Raw genomic sequence first — 7719 nt, forward strand, 5'->3', positions numbered from 1 at the left:
ATAATGAAAGGGACCGGCGCTCTGCTCTTTGTAGATTCAAAAGAGCAACTAGGACGGATCAAAACGAGCCCTGATCGTTCTGACATAATAATTATTCCGAGTGCAGAAAAATGTTCGTCGGACTCGGAACCTGTGCTGCCCAAAATATCGAATATCGACGGCGGATTCGGGTTACCGAAAAAATTACGGATGATTTTCTAATTAGGAAATATTTTGACAACGACCGTCCACGGTTCTTTGTACGGTTTTATGCGTTGCGTAATTTTTTTTATCTCGTTTATGCTATAACAAGATGTGCGTGATAAATCATTGTAATGGGTATGTGAAGAGAATTTATTAAGACAGTTAATTGTTTATTTGCATAAAGGATGGAATTTTTGCACATTATTAAACGATTAGTGAGTTAACGGCCAGTTTAATGAATCGATTAACATAATATTATTAACAAATTCTAATCAACCTGGAAATGATTTCATTGTCGTGGAAAGTTCTTTATAAAAACAACCTGTGTGTTAAATTAATTAACATGTAGAGATTGTGAAAAAATATTGACTGGATTAATTGATTATTTGTCCAATGAGGAATTTAATTAGTAAATATTTTTTGAAAGAATTGGTACTAATTGAAGAATAATTTTGATAAATTTACAATACAGTTTTTGTTAATTTTTAACAAATGTTTGTTCACAAAATTGAGAATTTAATAAATTAATAAATAATGTGAGGTCAAAAATTATATTTATATAGATAAGTTTATTAATATTAAAAATGTAATACCTGTTTTTGAAACGTATGGTTCTAAGAGTTGGAAGGTATTTGTAAATGTCTGGTAAACATCAGTTTAAGGTGTTAAATAATATGTTGTGAATTTGAAGAAATAATAGTATACATAAGAGTAATATAATTATCAAAATCTCTTTAAAATTTTTCAACAAAATGTTATAATGCCAATTTGTTCGTGGTTCTAAGAACTGTATAATATTTTTAAATGACGAGAAGTACCAGTTAAAAAAGTGTTAAAAATTCCTCTTTGTAAATTTGAAGAAATAAAAGTGTATATCAGTATTAAATATAAAATGATCTAATTGAAAAAAATAATTATGAAAATCTTTTTAAAATTTTCGACAAACTGTTATAATGTCAATTTATTCATGGTTCTAAAAGCTGTATAATATTTTTAAATGTGTTAAAGATTCCTCTTTGTAAATTTGAAGAAATAAAAGTGTACATCAGCATTAAATTTAAAATTATTTATTTGAAAAAAATAATTATCAAAATCTCACTAAAATTTTCAACAAATTGTTATAATGCCAATTTATTCATGGTTCTAAGAGCTGTATAATGTTTTTAATTGAGGAGAAGTACTAGTTTAAAAAGTGTTAAAGACTCCTCTTTGTAAATTTGAAGAAATAAAAGTGTATATCAGTATTAAATATAAAATTATCTAATTGAAAAAAATAATTATCAAAATCTTTTTAAAATTTTCGACAAACTGTTATAATGTCAATTTATTCATGGTTCTAAAAGCTGTATAATATTTTTAAATGACGAGAAGTACCAGTTAAAAAAGTGTTAAAGATTCTTCTTTGTAAATTTGAAGAAATAAAAGTGTATATGAGTATTAAATTTAAAATTATTTAATTGAAAAAAATAATTATCATAATCTCTTTAAAATTTTCAACAAATTGTTATAATGCCAATTTGTTCATGGTTCTAGGAGCTGTATAATATTTTTAAATGACGAGAAGTACCAGTTTAAAAAGTGTTAAAGACTCCAAATGACAAATTGATTTTAATCAAAAATGAATATCTTTCGAGTGATTGACGACACTTCGGCCCCAGTGAATTAATCAAACATTTGAACCAAAAACTGTCCCTTTTAAAAAATGACCCCTTCTTGGAAATCCGTCGGTTCCGCATGGACTTCGTCATTTCCAACAATCATCGTAACACATGTCCGCAATAAACAGTCCTACGGCCAGCCCTGTTGAGGTTCCTCAACCCCCCGAGGAGTTTTAATAACGAGGAGGAGATCCCGAATAATAGACAGTGAACGGTAGTTTTCAATGGAGCTTGACACCAGCCAGCACCGAAGCCGGCGAGTCTCCGCTCCGGTGCTTTAAACATAGGTTTTGGATATTGCTCGGGGATTCGGGTAAGTGGCGGCTAAGGGATGGAATTATTTTGTAATTTATCTTCGAAACAGATCTAGACCGGGTGCGTTCAAAGGGTGAAAGCAATCGCCTCTTGACCTTTAGTAAATTGCTCATTGAAGTACCCACATTAAAATCAAGGTTTACTTTGGATTAAAATTTTGTTGGGTGTTTTGCAAGAACCGTGGGGCAAGTTCACACTTCGCCTTCGGTCCGTAACACCCATCCGAGTCTCATTATCGTCCTGATTTACAGCCAGTGTGGACGGAGCACAGAAGTTCAAACGCCGGTATCGGCCAATGTTTAGACCGATATATCAAATCTGGCTGATTTATCTCACGACTTTTATACGGCATTATACAATTAGAACGCATTTTAGAAAATGAATAGGCAGACCGTTGTAGTTAGTAATAATTTGTGTGTAAATTATGGCATCCGTGATATTCAATTAAATGGGTAATTTAAAATACTATCGGTTTTATGTTGATATATTGCCTCCTGACCCTAAATCGGCTCTCGCCGTGTAATAATACAATGCACAACAGACACGTTGAAAACGATTATGCCCACCAGGAGTGGATCAAGCCCAATAAAAAAACTCTATGTTTTAAATTAATAGTGTATTAACACTTTTTATGCCTAAAAACAAACACTTTTAAATTATAATCACCAAGAACACACACTAATTTTAAATATTTTAAAGAAGAAGATTAATTAATTACAATTTCTTCACATTCTTTAATAGTCATAACATTTTTATTTCTTCTAACTTGAAGAGAGTTTACAAGAGAGAGTTTTAGGACTTTTTAAATTGATTGTCCCTTCTAAATATTTTATAATAATTATTAGAGCCATGAACAAATTAGCATAATAACAATTTATTGAAAATTTTAATGAAATTTTGATAATTATTTTATCAGTTATCAGTACCAGTTTAGTATCAGTACCGAGAAGTACCAGTGCTAAAGACTCCTCTTCGTAAATAGGAAATAAAAGTATATATCAGTATTAAATAAAAAATTATATAATTGGAATAAATAATTATCAAATTCTTTTTCAAATTTTTAACAAATTGTTATAATGCCAATTTGTTCAAGGTTCTAAGAGTTGTATAATATTTTTAAAAGACGAGAAGTACCAGTTTAAAAAGGGTTTAAGACTTCTCTTTGTAAATTTGAAGAAATAAAAGTGTATTTCAGTATTAAATATAAAATTATTTAATTGTAAAAAATAATTATCAAAGTCTCATAAAAATTTTCAACAAATTGTTATGATGCCAATTTATTCATAGATCTAAGATATGTATAATATTTTTAAATGACGAGAAGTACCAGTTTAAAAAGGGTTGAAGACTCACCTTTGTAAATTTGAAGAAATAAAAGTGTATATCAGTATTAAATATAAAATTATCTAATTAAAAAAAATAATTATCAAAATTCCTTTAAAATTTTTAACAAATTGTTATAATGCCAATTTGTTCATGGTTCTGAGAGCTGTTTAATATTTTTAAATGACGAGAAGTACCAGTTTAAAAAGGGTTTAAGACTCCTCTTTGTAAATTTGAAGAAATAAAAGTGTATATCAGAATTAAATATAAATTTATCTAATTGAAAAAAATAATTATCACAATTCCTTTAAAATTTTCAACAAATTGTTATAATGCCAATTTGTTCATGATTCTGAGAGCTGTTTAATATTTTTAAATGACGAGATGTACCAGTTTCAAAAGTGTTAAAGACTCCTCTTTGTAAATTTGAAGAAATAAAAGTGTATTTCAGTATTAAATATAAAATTATTTAATTGTAAAAAATAATTATCAAAGTCTCATTAAAATTTCCAACAAATTGTTATAATGCCAATTTATTCATTCTTCTAAGAGCTGTATAATATTTTTAAATGACGAGAAGTACCAGTTTAAAAAGTGTTGAAGACTCATCTTTGTAAATTTGAAGAATTAAAACTGTATATCAGTATTAAATATAAAATTATCTAATTGTAAAAAATAATTTTCAAAATCTCATTAAAATTTTCAACAAATTGTTATAATGCCAATTTGTTCATGATTCTAAGAACTGTATAATATTTTTAAATGACGAAAAGTACCAGTATAAAAAGTGTTAAAAATTCCTTTTTGTAAATATGAAGATAAGAAATTTAAATTTTAAGGGTTGTATTTTCTTCAGAAAAAATAGATTTTCTATAATATTTGAACTGGTTTGAGAACCATTTGTTTCCATATTTTGACCACCTATTTAAGAAACACCTTGTATAATTCTCTAAAAACAAAAATAAAGGGTCACTTTTTTATATTTCCACATTCACTAAAATTAAAAAGATGCACAGTTGAATCGTTTCAAAGTGAATAAGATATTCCAAGTCGGAGTTGGACAAATGAAGATTCAGCCCAAAACTCCGTCATCAGCAAAATTGCACCGAAGACCAAAACAGCCACACAACAGTCTCCTAACACACACATTACATTATTCCCAGTATCTCATAGTTTGTGGGCTGATGCGGCATCACACAATCGTTAAGTGGGCTTCTTCATTTTCAGCACTTCGCCGAAGACTTATTATTTGATTATTCCGTGGGGTAATTCGATCTGGAAACGAGTGTGTGTTGTGTGTGTGCAGGCTGGACTTCCTGTAAAGCAGGGGCATGTCGGGGACCAGCGATGACGCGGGAGTATCGTATGACCAGAATGGTCGGACGCTGGCTGCACTCGCGTATTTCGTCTTTTCCTACGCGTGTTTGTCTTGAGAACGCCCACGCAGGGGGCTCGTCCGTTTTCCCTCTGTGCTCAGCAAATTCGGCGGCTTTAATGGACGAGATCACTTTTCTTTCTAACAGAGCATGTAACAGTTTTTTTCTTCCAGGAATTCCCATCAAATAAATTTGTTAATAAAATTTTCTATTTAAGTAAATAGTACATTGTTTGTATCAATTTTGAAACACCCTCGTAAATGGGGGCTCAATTATGGTGTGGAGAGGCATTTCTTTAACAGCACATACCGACTTGGTGGTGATAAATAATGGGAACCTTAATGCTTAATACAGTCTATGTTGTCCCAAATTATCTTACTGATGTTGGGATTAATGCTGAGGCCTGGCCAGCTCACAGTCCAGACCTTAACCCAGTAGAACATATCTGGGACATTCTTGGGAGACGTTTAAGGGACCATCCTAACCGTCCCAATAACTTAGAGGATGTGGAGTGTCTTCTACTCCTAATTTGGAAGAATTTGAACTCAGATTTTGAGTATGAACAGAAGATGTGAGGCTGTCATTCGTAGTAGAGGTGGAAGTACCCCATATTAAGTTCAAAATTTAATTTTTTATAATCATCAAAGTTTGTTAATGGTTAATTTTTTAGAAAAACAATGTTTTTCAAGATTTTTTGTAACAATTATAACAAAAAACTAAACTACAAAGAGTGTATAAGTGTATATTTCCCATTTATTGGAACATATTGTCCTCAAGTACGAAGAACATGAGGGAACCAAAGCGAAAATTAATGTTTCTTTATTGTCATCCGAAGACTTTTTTATTGTGGTCTCACAATTTCCGTGACAGTATCATGAATAAGACAATTTTCATCTTATTATTTCCAATACACAAAGAATCAATTTTTCATCCGTCCAACCCGCCGAATCCCTATGTGAACCGTACGCACTCAAACAAGGGATAAAGACACCCCACTAGCAACGCGGAAGTCGATAATGGTTAACAACAGGAGGATCTACACCATTATTATTATTATTATGGGCGTCTCTTGCACAATGCTCTAGTTAGCGGATCGTTTATCTTTATAGTAAATTGGCAGGAGTCTTCCCAAATTTTGGGCATTCCACCCCAAAAAAATTATTACGTTCGTGCTCACCGACCGTGTTATTGCCCGTTACGGGTAAATAGGATGATTCTTGAATTTATTATGATTGGATCATTGTTTGATTATGATTTTATTTTTGTATTTTTTTTTTTGGAAATTCACACGATAACGGTCTGACTGAACCCTTTTCCAAATAATTAGTTGGATATTTTGATCTGTAACTGATACCAGACACATCACGGATGCATTTCCCATACGTCAGGTACTTGAAAATTCGTTACCTTCCGCCATATCATGTTCCAAATGTAGGAGAAAGGGTTGAACTTATTCCTAGAGTGATCTGACACATTTTGGGCTTCCATTGTGATTAAAAAGTAATTCATAATCCTTGTGGTTGACGAGCTGCTTTTATTTGAAGGTGGTACGTCAGTCATACTAATCAAATTGTTTGTTAATGGTTTAATTAAACGCTAAGACTGAATGTTGAATGTTAATAAGTATTTTTCTAATGCCAATTAATAATAAAATATAGAAAACAAGATAATGTGATTAATAATCTCTGTGGGAAGTTCAAATCCAGTCACATTCATCTTAGATTTAATTAATAGATAGTTATTTAATAAAATAAACAAATTTAAAACATGTTTTTTGATTAATCACTTAATAAAACATCAATAATTAAACAAGATTCATTTAATAACTCAAAAATTAACCTCATTCAATAGTTCTTTAACTGTTCCCATATAATAACAGTGATATTTTGATCCAACAGCCCAACAAAAACCTAATTTCCCATACATCAGGTATTTGAAAACATTTTACCTTCCGCCATATCGAGTTGCGATCACGGTAAAAAGGGTTAGACGGTGCCCATAACGTCATTGTCCCGCCGGGCTTCCGTCATCATTAAAAACAAATTCATAATGCGAGCAGTGGACGAACGGGAAGTGGCTGAAGGTGAAATATTAGAAAAACACAATGCTGACCCCCTTTCCACCTTTTCACGTTCCTCAGCGTCCATTTGTGTTTATCGGGCGTCCGATCGGAGTGGTAATAAAGCAAAGGGTTCACACCTTCTGTCTTTTATCTAAGGCTCTTCGGGCATGTTTCTAAATGCGAGACTGTTATCAGATCCCGAATAAATCTTGGTGTCATTTCGCGAAAGGTGTACGCTCCCTGAATAATTTACCCGAACGAATTTTACCAACTTAGTTGGAAGGTAATTGTTTTAAACGGTCTTGAAAAACGTGTGTGGGTACTTAAGGTGGAACATGTTGATTTCATTTTTTCCATCAACCACCCAAGAAGTAACGAAGTAGGGATCAGATAAAAGTAATTAATACCGTCATAATTCAAGAAATGTGTACAAGTAACATGATAATACGAAATCATCTTAGATAAGTTCATATTTTTTATGTGTAATTCAAACTAAATGCAACACCTCTCGACAAAAAGTATAAAAAATTGTATTTATGACTTTCGTGTTGGTAAACACGTCCTTTTAGAAACACCAAAATATCCAGTTTTGGTATTATTTTATAGAATACGTCATAAACTATTAGATATAATTTTAAATTCTAAAATTGTAAAATAAAATATGTGTTTTTATAAACATTTTTCCATATTTCATATTCTTTAAAAACACATAAAATTACTTTTATAAAAAATAGTATTGTATAAAAACTACATATTTTCATACTTAGCACCAAAGGGTTAACTTACTTGAAAAATCACATTT

At 31.1% G+C, this 7719-nt stretch overlaps 1 protein-coding gene across 1 annotated transcript in view; it reads right to left on the minus strand.

The window, feature by feature from the left end:
- Positions 1–7719, minus strand: part of LOC109599226 (elongator complex protein 3) — a 62314-nt gene extending 54595 nt beyond the window's left edge. The window contains exon 1 of the mRNA XM_020015185.2: positions 7704–7719. The gene's annotated coding sequence lies outside the window, so the exon portion shown is untranslated. The remainder of the gene's footprint in view (positions 1–7703) is intronic.

Source organism: Aethina tumida, chromosome 4 (genome assembly GCF_024364675.1).
Source record: "Aethina tumida isolate Nest 87 chromosome 4, icAetTumi1.1, whole genome shotgun sequence".
NCBI lineage: Eukaryota > Metazoa > Arthropoda > Insecta > Coleoptera > Nitidulidae > Aethina > Aethina tumida.